This window comes from Tamandua tetradactyla, chromosome 8 (assembly GCF_023851605.1).
Source record: "Tamandua tetradactyla isolate mTamTet1 chromosome 8, mTamTet1.pri, whole genome shotgun sequence".
Lineage (NCBI taxonomy): Eukaryota > Metazoa > Chordata > Mammalia > Pilosa > Myrmecophagidae > Tamandua > Tamandua tetradactyla.
The window spans coordinates 62000965-62019335 of NC_135334.1; the positions used below are offsets into that span (position 1 = coordinate 62000965).

The 18371-nt window shown below is 39.5% G+C and overlaps 1 pseudogene; it reads right to left on the reverse strand.

Moving 5' to 3' along the window:
* Positions 1-12458: 12458 nt before the first annotated feature.
* Positions 12459-13119, reverse strand: LOC143645112 (glutamine synthetase pseudogene; annotated as a pseudogene).
* Positions 13120-18371: the final 5252 nt, after the last annotated feature.

Genomic DNA, 18371 nt, shown 5'->3' on the forward strand with positions numbered 1-18371 from the left:
TATGTGTTTCCACCGTGATTTGCGGCAGAAATGTGGTCTCATTCATCTTGCATAGCATGAAGCATGGCCTATCATGGTGACACAATCTGGATTTCCAATAAAAATGAGATGAATTTAATGGAATTTCCATCTTATTAATTTCTAAGGCTGTACTCAGCTATTCTTAGAAAGAAGTAACCAATAACCTCATTATCTACCTTCCCACAGCAATGCCTTTGGAATTATGTGATCCTCATTTTGCACCTGTCTGCTCATCTATATTCTTATGCTACAATGTCAGTTTAGACCTTCTGGTCTTTTTCTTAGGCTATTGGATTTGCCTCTTAATTGATCTTCCTTCCTTCAATCTCTCTCCTTCTAATTTATCATCCACACTGGTAGTGAGGACAATTTTTCTAAAATATATTTGAGTACATCATGCTTAAAGTCCATTAATGACCCCTATAGCTTTCATAAACCATATGAACTCCTCTACAATCTGGCTCTTGCCTACTTCCCCAGCCTTACTTCTCCCTCTACTTCTAGTACCACCCTCTATGCCATCCATTACTAAATAACTTACCATCTTTTGAATGGTCATATGTTTTCAACATGTTTTCGTCCCATTATTCTTCTGCTACATATGTATGAAAGACTTCTTTTCCCTTAATTCCCACTCTTGATGCCAGGCAATATATTTTTATCTTGAAATTAAGTCCAAGTTTCACCTTTTCTATGGTGCTTTTTCTGACCTCTATCTTGTAGTAGAACAATTCAGATTTTGGTTGTAAACTATGCTTGCTTTGAATTTTTTTGAGCATGTATACCTTCTCTGCTATTCTTAAGGGGAGATGCCATTTCTTATCTTCTCTCAAATGCTTGTAATAGCATCTGGCATGTATCTCTTATGCAACTAAATGCTTTCTGAATGAGGAAATGAATAAAAGAATGATGTTAATATAAAGAAGATATCTGTTTTGAAATAGAGAATTGATTTTCCAAATCTGTATGACCCTGAAAAACTGGTTTGTATTGTTTAGTCATGGATCTGAAAATGTGGAATTTTTGAGGCACAACTTCAAATCCCAGAATTATGATGTTCTTTACTCTGGCTTTATAGGAAAACTCCAGGCACTTGGAAACCTTGAAAGTCTCTCTCAAAGGTAAAGAATGACCACATTTGCTTTAACCACAGAAACGATTAACTCTCCAGCAGTGCGGAAAACAGCTTTTGAGCTGTATTTATCGATGTATAGGTTTCACAGTGCTGTGCTATTTGAAGGCAAATAGCTGTGTCCTTAATTAAGACTACGGAGGAATTGGCAAGTGTGATATGATGATGGAAGACCTAGAGAAAGGGTGAGGGAGCAAGATTGGTCAGGATAATACTGTCGCTATGACCTTGATGCCCGCTTCCTACTCATTGATTTCCCAATTAAATGTAACTTTTCATTCAGGCAATTCCCATACACTGCAGTTTCCTGGGCCCTCTGTAGGACAGAAAGATCACCTTCGGATCAAATTGTAGAAAAGAATGATCTTGCTTTATTTTTTATTCGATATGGCAAGATGATGAAGAAGAGGTTCTTCATCCATAATCTTTTCTATTGATAGGATTCATTGTGTAATAAAACTCATAGAATAGGTAGTAGTCACAACTGGCAAGGACGCTGATTTTGGACTGGGTTTGACTTCTGATTACACCATATTTAAATGTATCTCTATTAATCCTTACAGAAACTTTTTAAAGTGTTATTGCACTGTTAGAAAAGGAGAAAATGAGTCTTAGAGAAGATAATTGATTTTCTAAGATCACACGCTAAATGGTACTCATTTAGTATTAAAAACTAAATGTAAAAAAATAAGAAAGCCCTAACATAGTCTTAAGTTTTTTTTATTTCAGTTTCATTCCGACTAGGTATGCTAATAATTCATGGATTGTAATGGTGGCTGTCCATCTCCTGTGAGGAGAAGACCAAGATTGCTGATATGCATGATCCTCATGCTCTGGCTTCTATCTGCCACTCTGGCCTCATCTCCTTCCCTCCCTGCCTTATACAGTGTGTTCCAGAATATGCAGGCTATGTTCTTTTTTATCATGCCATTCTTTGTGGCTAAAATTGCCATATAATCCTTTTGACTAACTCCTGTGCAGTGTTTGGTAAAGCAAACAAGACACTCAAATAAATTATGCAAACAAAATAAAAGAGAGAGTATTCTTGTAGTACTTCATCTATATAGACTTCTTTGAACTTTACAAGATTGGGCCAGGGAGCTCTTTGATATATATCTATAATATTCTGCATGTCCTAATATTGCATTCATCAATTGTTTTACAATTATTTCTTTGCTCTTTGTGTTTTCAGGTGGTCTGTAAATCCTATTAGGGAAGTATCATGTCTTTATAACTTGAAAGCTAAGGTGGTACTCAGTATTACTTGCTGTATTAGTTAGTTCTCTAGAGAAATGGGGTCAACAGGAAATATTTGTATGAAATTTATAAAAGTGCCTCATGTAACCATGGGAATGTAAAGTTCAAAATCTGTAGGGCAGGCTGTGAAGCTGACGATTCTGATGGAGGGTCTGGATGTACTCCACAGGAGAGGTTTGCTGGCCGAAGCAGGAAGAGAGACTGTCTATTCTGAATCCTCCTTAAAAGGCTTCCAGTGATTAGATGAAGCATCACTCATTAAAGAAGACATTCCCCTTGGCTGATTACTAATGGAATCTGCTGTGGATATAGCTGACATGATCATGATTTAATTCTATGAAATGTCCTCATAGCAACAAACAGGCCAGCACTTGCCCAACCAGACAAGCAGGTACCACCATCTGGCCAAGTTGACATATGAGCCTGACCATGACACTTCCTGAATGAAAGGTACTGATACATATTCAATTAAATCAATTTATGATACCATTTTGTCAGACTCAACGGGTGGAGTTAGTAGATTCACCTGCCAGAGGGACCTTAGGTGGGATTAGAGGGTCAGGAGACAAGACTCTTACTGCTCTAGCACAGCTAGGGTGCAGGTACTGATGGTGCTCCTCCTTGGGGTGAGGCGATGAGCACCAAGTTTGGTGGTGGGCTGGAATTTCCCTCAATAAATGTAGGTGGGGTTTGGACTTGATCTTGTTGTCCTCATCCTAGTCAATATTGTGCTTAGAATAAGAGTTGGATATGGGCATGTCTATTGGTCATTTGCCTTTTCTTCAACTCAGGCTTTGGGACTAGCTATGCAATGGATCTTTCTCTCCTTAGCAATATTTTCCATGAAGTTCCTTGAATGCTTAGGAAAGTAAATCCCTAGGTTTCTAACTCTTGACAACTCCTATAACCGGAGTTGCCAGTCTATTTACTCACAAAACTGACTGTTATCCAGCTTCGATTCAGAATCAATCCAGAGACAGTGAATATAATGAATGACCATAGACATCTGCTTCTGTGTCCCACCCCATGAAATTGGAGTCCCCCTTTATTAATGCCAGCTTGGATCAGACTTTACTTTTCCAAGTTCCTTTGGACAGAGTTCTTTGGAATTTTTCTACTTAAGTCTTGTTCCGTTTTTCTTTTTGTCCCACACTAAGGTCTAGTATGTCTTGTGACCAAGATCTTTTGGATAATGGCAAAGGAATAGGGGAAGGCTGGTTGACTCCCTTCATAAATTTTCAAAAATTTGAGTAGTTGTATTTGGATGAAAACAAAACAAAATGAACATTATTATCATAAGTATAACACTTTATACACCCTAGGGATATCTATATCCCTACATATATATTCCTAGAAATATATGTATTTCAACACAGTGGTAAAGAAGAAATTAAGACATTCAAGAAATTGGAATACTCCATATTTTTGAGTAAGTCAGCATTCTCATTCTTCGTTTGGACAGCTACACTGTTGTGCCTTTTATGGCAATTTTAGAATTCTGAGAATTCACTCAAGGGGCTGGCTTTAGTCAGTTTGCAGCCATTTTCTCTCCTATTTTTGTCGTTGATGGGGGTTTGGTCAGGAACATATTCCTTCAAGTCCATAAGTCGTAATGTAGGTTTTTAGGCATGTACTGAACAGATAGGTGATAGATGGTTCCCAAGATGTTTGAGAAGATTGATTTATGACTTTGCCCTTAACAAACTGACCTTCATAAACTGAAGGCATCACCTTAGCAAGGACAGCTTCAGTGTCTCCTTTGAAAAAATAATTTCCTTTTATCAGTAACATGCTGTGTCATTGTTTGTAACAACAGAGGGAACTGAAAACTATAGAAGTCAAGAGGCAAAAAAGGGCTGTCTTTCTAAGGAATAACAAGAAATGATTTTATTCTCTGCCATGCAATGATGAAAAGGCATCTTGTAAAAGCTTTTAGTTGGTTTTCTTTTCTCCTAATCATGTTCAGGAACACATCTAATGCATTTTGTGCTTTTGAAAAGCAAAGCAAAACCATTTTAAAGAAGAATTGCCTTCATTTAAAAGGATTTTATCTGTCTAAAGCTGGAGGCATGGGCTTTTTATGAGTATACAAGTCAACATTGTGCTATAGGAACGTAGACGAGTTCGTATAAACTCTGGGAAAGTCTGGGGAGCTAACACAGAGGGGTGACATTTGAACCAGACCTTAAAGCATGTATAGGAATTTTCTAGGTGAAGAAAGGAAAAGCACATTTCAAACATGAGAGAAAGTATGAGAAAGGCACCAGAGCATTCTCAAAATCCCTACATAATGTTTTTTTTGGTAAACATCCAGGTTGCTTTTTACTCCTGGCAGTATGAGAAATGTTGCTTAGGTTTCCAGAGTTCTACTTTAGTAGTCAAAAATTCTACTTTAGTTAAAATGTATTGAAAATGTCAACTGTATTCTTTTGTTCAACAAATATTTATTGAGCATTTGGCACTATTCTAGCTGTGCGCCAGTCAGGTGGTACAGCAATGAACAAAACCCGACAAAAATACTCTCTCCCATTGTGCTTAAGGGCTTCTAAATACTAGTTATAACATTTCTGAAAGTTTTTACTTGAGGATGCTGGGAAAGCACCTCATGCCTCCTCCCCCACCTCTCTGTTAGGGGAAATAAATGAATACTTCCATGTTGTTGTAACAGAAGGTAACACTCTGTCACAGATGGCATGCACCATGTGCTCTTACTGCCTGCCCTTGCTTCTTTCTCATGTATAGTGAATTGACTGTCAATTTGTTTCTTCTTGAACATGGATGCAGTCCCAGAATCCTTCTCTACTTGGCACTCCAGGTAGCCACTGTCAGCAAATGAGAACTGGCTTGAAAGATGAAAGCATTAAGTCAATCACTCTGAGTGGTTCTAAATTTGTAGGAAGAAAGGGCAGTTCAGGGGGTTGTGCCTTGGATGTAGGAATCAGTCTATACTGGCTGTTGATAAGAGTGATTAATGTTTAGCATTTATCACTAACTGATCTACTTAGATCAGTTCAACACAGGTATTTCTTGGGCAAGTGCTATGTTCTAGCCATAACAAGGGAGGTTGAAGTCCAGGGAGTAAGGGAGAAAGATATGTTAATCAATCCTTGCAGAATGGGGTGATAGGCATAATAGAGATTAGGATAAGACATGTGGGGGCACAAAGGAGGGGATGATCCACTTTATGGGAGGTTTAGGGAAAGGGTCATTGAAGAGTCATCAGAGGAGATGGTACTTCAACAGAGTTTTGTTTTTTTTGCGGTGGGGGCGCGATACATGGTCTGGGAATCAAACTCGGGTCTCCCGCATGAAGGACGAGCCTTCTACCACTGAACTACCTGTGCACCCTGTTCAATTAAGTTTTAAAAGATAGTTAGGAGGGGGTGCGAGGGTAGATCAGTGGTAGAATTCTCACCTGCCATGCCGGAGACCCGGATTTGATTCCCAACATGTGATTTCTTCCCAAAATAAAAATTCATCAAATCGTGCTGCAATAATGGGACACTCACATGGAAAAAGAATGAAATGTGACCCTCATTGCATAGCATACAAAAAAAAGATAAATAGGCGCATTCTTCGGCAGAAGTCAAGCTTTCTGTATCTCAGGACTGCAATGGAAACAGACAACTCGGCTGCAATAAGGGATACTGCCTTAATAGGTTTTCCAAACCAGCCTTTCCAGGGGAGGCCCCAAACAACATGATGCCCCAGACTTCACAGAGGAAGCAATAGCACCCTGTAACTGAGGCCAAGCAGAAGCTTGGTTTAAGTTCTGAACTCCCTGTAAGAATGACCTGCTGCATATTCCTGAGGCCTGTTACTAAAATTACTTCCCATTCTGGTAATGTTGTCAGGCACAGGTGATGGGAGACGTTGTAGAAGCCTTAGAAGCTGTGTTTGTGCAGGAGAGTGGAAGAATTCCAGGCATGCAGCAGCACAGGATAACCTTTAAGTACCCTGGACTTCCCAGATGCCTTAGAAATAATTGCACCAGTGGTCTCACTGAGTGCCTGGGCCATGTTATTGCCAGGAATCTTTATACCAGCCCTGAGCCCACCCACTGGCAATTCTGCAGATTACACAGAGGTTGTCAGAGTCTGTCAGAGGCCCTCAGCAGACAAAAGGTAACTTATGAGGATGTCAGGAAGCAGGCATGGAAAATGAAGAAAGCAAGGGAGAGACTGGCTGAGGCCTGAAAGGCCGGGGCTGGCACAGGAGGCAGAACAAATGTAGGCCCAGAAGAAAAGTCCTGGAAAGTAGGTGAAAAAAAGAAGGTTGTGATGAAGAAACAAAGACTGACACTTGAAAAGAAAGTTCAACATGAAACAGCCCTTCTTTTCAATAGCATGTTCAACATGTTTTCTTGCTCTGAACTATAAACTTCATGTTATACCCAACTATTTTTTATTAACCACTTTGAGAGACCGAAAAAAAAAAAAAAGATAATTAGGAACCCATTAGATGGGTGGAAGTTTAGAGTGAGGGATTTCAGACAAAGGGACGCAAAGGTATGGAGGTAAGTTAGGGTTCTCTGGAGAAACAGAACCAACAGGAGAGATCTGTATATCTGCGATTTATAAAGATGTCTCATGCAGCTATGGGAATGGAAGAGTTCAAAATCTGTAGAGCAAGCTGTGAAGCTGGTGGCTGCAATGAAGGATCTGGATAAACTCCGCAGGAGAGGCCCGCTGGATGAAGAAGCAGTGTAAGGGTCTCTCTTCTTCCTTAAAAGCCACCAACTGATTGGATTATATCATTGTGGGACACACACCTTAGTTGATTGCAGATGTAATCAGCCACAGATACAATCAACTGACTGAAGATTTAATACACCAGCCTTCCAGTTTATCAACCAGCCACAAAATATCCTTGCAGCAACGGTAAGGCCAGTGCTTGCCTGACCAGACAACTGGGCATCATCATTTGGCCAAGTTGACCCCAGAACCTAACCATCATGTAGGTTCATTGAATGAATAATCTGTGTTATAGAATCCTAAATTTTTGCAAGATATCATGTACCTTGAGGGAGGAAACACATAATATCGCCTTGGCATTTGGCTCTATGTGGGTGTTTGTAGAAAGATATTTGTAGAAAGAATGAATGAATGATTCAGTCTTTCCTTTGTCTCTCTGCTGGTACCATCTATTTTATTATGTAATATCTCTATTGAAATTTTCTAAATGTTTCAATTCAGTATCATTGAGAAATCAATTTGATTCAGTTCAAGTAATCAGGATTACTGGATCATGGATTGCATTCCATGTAAGTCTCACCCAAGGGGTCCAGGAAGAGCTTGTCTTTTAAACTTCACCCTCTTTTGAATATCTACAATTAGGATGACCATATAATTTATCACTCACACTTGGACTGTTTTGAAAGTAAAGGTGTGCGCAGTTAATAATTGTACTGGGATAACAGTATAAACCAGGATTGTACTGGTTGAATAGAGGAACATTATATTCTGTCTACAACTAGCTGGCTTTGAAATTAGTGTTGTACTTAAATTTCTACTCTACTCTTACCAGTTGTATGGTATATAATAAGCTACTTATTCTTTATGAGTCTTAATTTCCTCACTCCTAAAGCTGAGAACTTTACACATACCACATAAGATGCTGGGGAGACCAAATGGGATCATGTATTTACACTACTGAACTCAGAGACAGTGATAGGCAGCTTCTAAAATAATCCTCAATCATCCCTGTTTGTGTTTCCCTGTATAATCTCCTCCCATGAGAATAGACTGGATCTAGTGACTTGATTCCAATGAATGGAATATGGCAAAAGTGCAGTGATGTCACTGCCAAGATTAAGTTATAAAGACTGTGATTTTCATTTTGCCCTCCCTCTTTCATTCTTTCAGTTTTCATTCTGGGCAAGCAAGGTGCCATTTTTTGGGGTAGCCCTCTAGAGGGCTCTGGCCAGCAGACATTGAGGACCTGAGCACCACAGAAAGTCAATTGAGGGATCTTGGAAGTAAGTGTTCTCCAGTTGAGCCTTGGCATGAGACCTTAGTCCTGGCTAAGATCTTGATTGCAGCCTTATGAAGGACACCAAGTCACTAAGCCATGCCCAAATCACTGACCTCATGAAGTAGTTTTAAGCTACTAAATTTTAGGTAATTTTTTATGCAAGAATACAGGGCTTGATATATGCTTGTTGCTATATAATTTCTCCTTGAATGATAATTATCTATAAAGGAGAACCTGTAACATCAAAGACTTCTCTTCTACTCTCCCCCTTCAGAAACAGTGTAGTCTCTCTCAGTGCCTTTGAACAACATTAAGAACACATCTAGAGGCCTAATGTACTTGAGGCTCTGCAGTTTCATCTATTTGCTGGATGTTCACACTGGCTTTGGAAGCAGCTTTGATGTGGTAATGAAATCAAGAAATCATGAAAGTGCCTTCTTAAATCAATCCTCTTTGGACTATTAAGTTTCTTAGGATCTTCAGTTTCATCAGCCAAATCATCAAATTTCATCAAGTAGCTGCAGAGAAAACTCAGATTCATGACCTTTTCTCAAAGACTTTACAGTCTAGTAGGGAGGATAAGACATGCACACACTTATCTGTAAGGCAGATAAGTTACTAATTATTTGGGGCCCAAGAATCTGGTTTAAATCCAAGTCTGCCATGCATTAGCTATGTGGCCTTAGGCAACCATCTGTCGTTGCTGAGTTACCTTCCCCATCTATTAAATGAGAGTAATCACATTTTTACGAAGCGGAAGAGTAAAGCGCTATTGGATCTAAAAGTGCTTTGTAAATAACTCAGCAACTTACAGGATTTATTGTTGGAAGAAATAACCAACTAAATGTAATCAGTGATAATGACAACAAATTGAGGACTATGGGTATTCAGAAAAAGAAGGGATATATATAACCTCTGACTGGAGAACTGGGGGAGTCTTCAGAAGAGACTTGACGTTTGATCTAGGTTTCAAAAATTTTTTGAATTCAGGTTCTAATGATGGGGCATGCATTTTAGACAGAGGAGAAGTGGAGTTGAGTTTTAGAGGCAGCTGAGTGTTTGTGATGCATCTGGGAAAACAGTGAGCGTTATAGTGTTTAGTGCCTCTGGAATATGTGATAAGGAGGTTGGAAATTAAGGTTGGATCCAGACTAAAAATACTCAATTTACAGGTGGAAGAGACTTTTTTCCCTTTATTTTAAACTCTACAAATCTGCATATACCATTTAGAAACACTTAGGTACAGTTCATTACTTTGAGTAAGCCAATCCTATTTGCAGCTCATCATATACCAACTCTCATTCCAGATGATGGCACCAGATACTCCCTTATTGCTTCTCTTTGTGTCACTTTCAGACCTCCCGTGGTTTTCTGGAAATATCTTTCCATTGGTTACCTTTCTGCATTTCTTTCTTTGTCTTCACTGAGATTACCAAAAATGTTCAACTCTTTTGTTGTGAATCTTCACATTTTTTTTAAAAAGTCCAGAGTTTCTGAGAAAAACTGATTTCTTTCTTGCTAATATTGGCAACTTCCCATAACTACTTTTATTTTACTATGCTAGAAGATCATTTTCCTCCAAGGGAAGAGATGAAGAATAACACAATTGGGTGAAGGGGACAGAGAACTCCATATCCCTATTTCATTCAGCCATTTGTTTATTTATTTTATTTTCTTAAAGAAGTTTAGCCCAGACGTTTCTGCTATGCTGTCTGTGCCTGCTGTGAATTATCATCCTGAGATCTCCCTTTTCTATTACCATGAGCACTCCCTTTGCCTTTCTATGACCTGGGATTCTTGTTTTCTTGACTCCATGTCTTGCCCTTTCATTGTTTAAAACTCACTTACCTCCATAAAGCTTTGTAGGAATGGTGCATTAAAGGTAAATATTTTAATACCTTTCCTGTCAGACAATATGTTTATTTTACCTCCCCATTTAATTGATAGTTTGGCTTGGAATAGAATTCTAGGTTGGAAACAAATTTCCCTTTACATTTTGAAGGCATTGCTCTGTTGTTTTCTATTTTCCATTGAGGGATCCAATGCCATTCTGATTCTTCTCTGTATGAAAACTGTATAGACCTTTTAGAATCATCTCTTTATTTCTTTAGCTTTGAAATTTCTTTTTGATATGCTTTGTTATAGGCTTATTTTTATCCATCATTCTAGGCAGTCAGCAGGACCTTAAAAATATGATGCATGTTTTTCCTGGAAAATTTTCCCAATGTATTTCTGAAGTGATTTCTTTATTTTTGTTGTCTTCATTCTCTCTCTCCAGAACTTCCAATATTTGAATGTCAAATAAACTGGACCAGCCTTTTAATTTTCACATCTATTTTTCTCCTTTCTATTCTTATTCTTTTTATTCCACTCTCTGTAATGATTCCTCAACTTTGTCTCCTAAACCTCTACTGAGTTTTTCATTTTGTTATCATATTTTGAAATTTCTAACATTTTTATTATCTGAAAGTTCCTTTTTAAAATTTAATAACTTTTAGCTTTGCTTTATGGATACAAAGCCTTCTCTTTTCTCTCTGAATATTAATGATTGATTTTTCTGATTTTTATCTCTCTGCATAGTTCCTTTTTCATTATTAGTATGCTGATTTATGTTTGCTTTGGCCTTTATCATTCCTTTCTTTAAAATTTAAATTAACAGTTTTTTATTAGGGAAGTTGTGGTTTTACAGAACAGTCATGCATAAAATATAGGATTCCCATATACCACCCTATTACTGACACCTTGCATTGGTGTGGAACATTTGTTACAATAGATGATAGCACTTAAAAAAATTTAATATAGCAAAGGGCCTGCTTTAGCCTCATGCTAATCCCATCAGAAAATTACCCCAATACCCCTTTGTCGGAAACCCAAAGCTTAAATATACCAGCCAACTCATATTGCTAACCCCCTGTGTGTCTTTTAAACCAGAGCCAACAGGCTCACATGACCACGGCTGCTAGTAATCTGTTTCCACCTGTTACAGAAGCAATTCCCTCTCCTTCAGAAGGGTAAGGAGTGCACAATGAAACTCCCCAAGTGGTAGGGAGTGAATAATGGCCCCCGAGGGGCCAACTTTTTAAACAGGGCCTCACCCACCCCACTCAAAAGGAGATTCTTATTTCTAAATAGACTTCTTGCATCAAATTTTCCTCCCTGTAATTACAATGGTTTTCTCCTCCAGAAAACACGCATATCCACCCACATATCCATATATATAATTATACATAATATATATAATTTTTTGTTGTTTTTACATTTAAATACGAAAATATTACTCTGCTTTGTGTTATAAATGGAGGACCAGGCAATAGGAACTTTTTCTTCTTCTTAACATAAAGCTATCCATCAGTTAATACTCTGAAGTTTGTCTTCAGGCTAGGGCATTTAGCCTCAAGTGAGGGAAGCATAGAGATCAAGGTCATTTTCCTCCTAATTTCCCTAGTCCTTCCTTCTCTACTAATTCCCGCTTCAAAAGGAAAGTTGGTTATAATGTTTTTAGAAAATGGAACTTCCCCACCAATGGGTGGTGGGCAGGATATAGTCTCGGCTAACTACAAAGCCAGCCAGCCACCCCCTACACTTCAGCTAACCTCACAGAAAACATCTTTCCCTTCACAAACGCAGATGCTTTCCGTTCAGACTGGACTATGCCTACTGGACAAACACACCTGATTTAAATGGAAGCAGTGGTTATGTCTTCCCTCCCCACCCCTCCCCATTTATGTGCTTCTTCCTCATTCTTTCAAAGCTTCTGTGATAGGATCAAAAGGGACATGGGGTGGGTGTGAAGAGTTTAAAAACTTGATCCCTCTTCCCTGGCTCACAAAAGCAACAGTTATTAATTGGGCACGAGGAATAAAATACTTGATACTCTGCCCTTTGAGTTACATTTAGTAGGACAATTGGGAGAGAAGAAAAGTGGGAGTGAGATGAAGAACTGGGAGGGGTGTGATGACTGGAGGTCTAACCCTTGTAATGGAAGGGCTCATTGCAGGTCTCATTGAGAAGACACACGCATATGAGGGCTTCTGGCACTGCAGAGGGGTCACAGTTGGCAGAGTGTTGGCGGTCTTCAAAGTAACCCTTCTTCTCCTGGCCAACAGTCTGGGGAATGCGGATGCCACTGGACGGGCATGACCTCCACATTTGTTGCAGCGATCTTGATGCTGGCGGACAAGCAGGCCTGGTAGTGGGCCTCCACAATGTCTCTGCCATAGGCTTTGTCTGCTCCCGCACCACAGTAATATGGGCCTCGGGGCCCCAGGAAAGCCATTGAAAGGCCAGCCTAAGAGGTGAGGTGTCCATCTGTCCCCATCAGGAATATTCCTGCTCCATTCCAAACCAAGGGTGCTGGTTGCTCACCGTGCCCACTGTTTATTTACAGGGCTGCTTTAAATTGGTCTCTGCAGGCTTTCAATTGCACTTGAAATCTTCACAGAACACCAGATTATTGATGTCCTTGTGGCAACGGTACTGAAATACAACAAGGTTGAGATACATGCCACTATTGGAACTTTCAGACTGAAAAGTAGTAGAGTCATCAAATTCCACTTGGGCAACTCTTCTATACACTTAGCTTCACTGTCCAGAGTACATGTCTTATAGTGCAGTACTTCTCCAGTGCCATCGATCCAGATATACACGGCTTGGACTTTCTTGCCCTGGTGCAGACCCACGTATACCTGCTTGATGCCTTTGTTCAAGTGGAAACTTGCTGAGGTGGTCATGGTGGAAGGTGTTCTGTGCAGCAATCAGGGCAGAAGGAGGGAAAGCCATGAAAGCGAAGTGAGAGGAGGCCGGGTGTGCAGGTCAGATGCTTAATTCCTGTCATTCTTGGCTCTCAGATGTTAGCACATTTTTTATAATTGTATTATTAGCTCTAGTCCATGGTTTAACTTAGGATCTGTCATTCTTTTTTATTGTATGCTGCATGGTGGGGTCACATTTCATTATTTTTCCATGTGAGTATCCTGTTGTTGCAGCACCATTTGTTGAATTCTGTTTTTTGGCAATTGCATGGATCAGGAATCAAACCTGGGTCCCCCTCATGGCAGGTGCGAATTCTACCACTGAACTACCCTTGCATCCCCTGTCATTAATTTTACTTTATTTATTCATTTATTTTTATTTTTTATTTTTTGCATAGGCAGGCACCAGGAATCAAACTCTGGTCTCCAGCATGGCAGGCAAGAATTCTACCACTGAGCCACTGTCACACTGCCCTGTCATTCATTTTTAAATGTTATTCTCCAGTGACCTTTGATGATTATTGACCATTCAAATTTAATAAGGGGGTATTGAAATCTAATTGTAAGCTCTCAACATGTGATAAAGCTTCTTTTTAACTGTAGGTGGAGCTTCTTGCTCCCATAAGCTTTACTATGGAAAAATGTGGCTAAAATAAGGAGAGGATCCTAAAAAGTCTATACAGGTTTCATACAAAGGAGTATCAAAATGGCATTGGATCTATCAATGGAAACTAGAAAACAAAAGAGCAATGCCTCAAAATTTAAAGGAGAAATTTATTTCCAATCTAGAATTCTGTTCTCAGCCAAGCTATCAATTAAATGGGGAGGTAAAAAGAACATATTTTCTGACATGAAATGTATCAAAGTACTTACCTCTAATGCGCCATTCCTTACAAAGCTTATCGAGGACATGTGAGTTTTGAACAATAAAAGAGCAAGACATGGAGTCAAGAAAACAAGGAATCCCACATCAGAGAAAGGCAAAGGGAATACCCATGATGAAGAGAAGGAAGATCTCAAGATGGTAATTCACAGCCAGCATAGCACATGGTCCAATGCTATGGATTAAGCCTGTCTACTAGAGTTTTGCAGGCTAGTGGGAAAAAGGGGCTAGGCAGCCTCAATATTTAGTACGTGTATGGTGTTGTCAGGTCAAGAAAAAATTTAAGTGATTATTAAACGGATATGCAAATATTTTATTCTTTTGAAATCTGTACAGATGCTAACGCCAGAGTCCACTTGAAAGCTTGAGACGCACTATTCTGCATTTCCTCTTCTCCATCTGTTACATTTTATTTAGTACTTTATACTGTTAGAGATTATTGTCTCTTTATCCATTTAAATTTGCATCTTTTACACCCAGCAAGGTGTCTGATGTATTCATTGCCCAATGTTTACCTGTTAAAATAGGAATTATTTATTATGTTAATATATATAATATCTAATTCATATATTCTTCTGGAATGGATGCTGTCCCATAATCATCTGGCCAACTTATTAAATGAAGATAATCAATGGAGGTGGGAGGGGAAGAGGTTCTTGTGAAGTCTCCATTAGTGAGCTCCCTGGATCGCAGATCAGCAGAAGTTCTTTCTCCTCCTAACAGTGTCCTGAAGTGGAGCATGCCCTCTCCCAGTAGACTTTTTTTTTTTTTTAACATTTTTTTGGTGAAATGTAACACATATACAAAAAAGAAAGAAAAAGCAATAATGTTGAAAGTACATTCCAACAAACAGCTCCATAATAGATTTCATAATTTGTTATGGATTACCGTTCCATGGTTTCAGGTTTTTCCTTTTAGCTGCTCCAAAATACAGGAGACTAAAAGAGACATCAATATAGTGATTCGGCAGTCATACGCAGCTGTCAAATGCTATCTTCTCTGTTATAACTCATTCTTCTCTTTTGATCCTTCTCCCACATAAGGGTGTTAGGGCTATGGTTATTCTAACTTTTACATGTGGAAAAGGGTATCAACAATATAAGATAGGGGGATGGAATTAGTTGATATTCTTGGAGAGGCTGGCCCCTCTGGGTTTCAGGGCTTATTTAGCCAAGGAACCATCTAGAGATAATGGGTTTCAAAAACTAAGCTTAATGTATGAAATTTTTGTAGAATCTCAGAACCCTAGGTGTTCTTTAGGGTTAATAGATAGGCATGATGTTGTTGGGATTTGGCAAGCCATGGCAATTAGCAATATTTAACTGAAAGCTTGTGTAAGCATAGCCTCCAGAATAGCTTCTTGACACTATTTGAGCTCTCCTAGCCACCAATACCTTGTTTTGTTACCTCTCTTTTCCCCCTTTTGGTCTGGAAGGCATTATCAATCCCATGGTGCCAGGACCAGACTCATCCCTGGGAATCATGTCCAATGTTGCCAGGGAGACTTTAACTCCTGGATGGCATGTCCCCCATAGGGGAGAAGATAATGATTTTACCTGCAGAGTTGGGTTATAGAGAGAGAGAGGTCACATCTGAGCAACTACAGAGGTTTCCTGGAAGCAACTCCTAGGCATAATTATAGGTATTCTTAGTTTCTCTGCTACAGAAGTAAGTTTCATAACGGCAAGCCTCAAAATCAACGGCTTGGTCTATTTTCTTGGGAGTCTCCATTGTTTGAGAGAGCACCAGGGTTTTCCCAAATGGGAAAGTTTAACAGTTCTATTTTTTTTCTCCAGTCCCTCAGGGGACACTATCAATACTTTTTAATTATCGGCCTCCCATAGTTTGGGTTGTATCCAGGTATTATATTAACCTACATAGAATTATAAGATCTCATTCCCACACTGATCTCCATGTGTTTGGGTTATTTAAGTGAGCTGTACAGATAGGTTGATTTAGGTTGTGTATTACAGTAAATGTAGGTTCTAGACACAATAAATCTCTCTGTCTTTGATCTCATATAGTAAGTGAAGCTCTAGAGTTTATACACTATCAATGTTTGCCTTGTGTACTGATTTACCTTAGTTCCAATCAAATCAGCTTCATTTTTATCTCTAATTGAAGCCTGATATCTTTTTTGGTTACTTTAACTGCGATTGTATGTAGCAATGCTGATTTTCAGAGCTTCAGAGCTCCAGCTCTGTATCTTAGATGTCACAGAGGTACTCAGAGTTCCAGGGAAATACCAGCTTATACACAAATAGCTCTATATCTCAGAATCTAGAAATACACTTACAACTTCAGACTAAGTATGGCTGCCATAAGAACTTGCAACCTAGGTTCAATTTTCTTCTTATAAGTGTTTTCTGAGAAAGACCATGGTGTATTTGTTCTTTTGTTTCTGGTTTATTTAGCAGAACATATTGTCCTCACCAAATATCAAATCAAAACCTCTCCTAATCTTTTGTCCCCCACCCCAATCATTTACCCCTGGTATTGCTGTGGCGGTGTTGCTGTCTTCCTGTTAACTATAAACCATAGTATATTAGTAGTTTCCCCCCATATCCCTTTATTACTGACTCTTTGTACAATATTCATGTCTTTGAAGTTCATGTGAGAACTTCGAATTTCTTCGAATTTCTTTGAATCTGCTGTTGTGTATTGCTGAGACCAGATCACCACGAGGGGCCAAGGAAGGCACCACGAATCTGAAAAATAAAGACACTCACACAAAAGAGTCTTTTAAGATGAGAGCAGGGGATTCATGTCTTAAAGGACAAGAGCCTCAGCGCTGAGTTCCTCATCATATTTATTGAGAAGCTTCAAAACAGAAAGTATCTTTCAAGGTTCTTAGTAAGTTGTTTTTCACTGAACTGCCACATCAGCATTAATCTCAGGCATGCCATACAAGGTTCAAATACTTCCTTCTGCAAACAATCATGTGCTTGCCAGGACAGTGTTCCACCCTGGCAGGACCTGGTGTTCCAAGGTCCACACTTTCATCTGCATTATGGAAGCATTCTGATCTTTGGTCATTTTCCCACAGTGTATCTCTAGTATATTTCTAATTTGGACTACAATATCTTTCATCTCTGTGAGATTTGTTATTTTTCTATGTAATCTTTCAAGTTCTTCTTTATGCTTTTCTAGTGTCTTCTTGATGTCCTTTATTTCTTTCTAAATATCTTTGAGTAATTGTTCCATATTCTGTGATTCCTCTGGTGTTTTGATTTGATCATTTATCTGGTCAATTTCTGCCTGGATCTTCACACGCTTTCTGATTTTCTATTTTGGTCAGGGTATTTGATTATCTTAATAAGGTTATTTTGCAAGTTGGTTTCCTTCACTCATCTAAAGTTTTGTGTTTAATTAGGTTTGCATCGAAAGTCCCCTTTTGCACTTGGTTTGTTAGTAATTCCCTGCCAAGCAAAGGATCGTATCTCATATAGGGGGTGCAGTTCTACTTGAGGGTCTATTAACTAGGCAGTGATGTATGGGTAGTTCATTGGCAGAATGCCTGCCCACCATACAGGAGACCTGGGCTTGACTCCTGACTCATGTACCCTCCTCATCTAAAAAAAAAAAGAATAAAAAAGACCAAAAAAAGAAATAAATAAAAGTAACACAGCAACACATCAGCAATAGTAGGCCCAAAAGTCAGGAGTCATTCCAAGATATATTGAGAATGAACTCAGACTGGTGCCCAATGAAAAGAAAAAGAGAAAAAATAAAAATTAAAAAAACAAAACAAAACAAAACAAAAACCTAGGCAGCTAGGGAGTTTGCCAGACTGCACTTACTGCTTCTTCCCAGCATATGGCACTCATGAGCCACCACCTCTCCTCAGGCCTACCTTTCCCACCGACTGTGGTGGCTGCTGTGCAAAATAGTGTGTGCATGGAATATGTGGCAGCTTATCATAGCGCCTGGCAGGGAGCTGATCCTAGTACCTCATGCCTGGCAAAATCGCTGCTCACAGCACCCAATGACATGGCCACTTATTATACCTGGTGAAGTGATTGGTCCCAGTGTCTGGCAGGTGTGGCCCCTTATGGTGGGCAGTTGTGTGCATCCCTGGGATCCATATGGGTGTTGCTGACTCCAGAGACACATGAGTAGTTCTACCCAGCTGGCTGCTGGGGCAGGCTGGAGTGAAGGGATGGTCCACTCCTTTGGGTCCATACTTCCCCACATGCTGTCACCCGCCTCTGGCAGATGCAGCCTTACAGACTTGCCCTGCTTTTCCATCCTGGTCTCCCTGCCTCTCTCTACTAGGACGGCTCCACAAAATGCTGAAGACCCTCTTTGATCACCTACCTGCTGGCAGGTGCAGCCTTACAGACTTGCCCTGCTT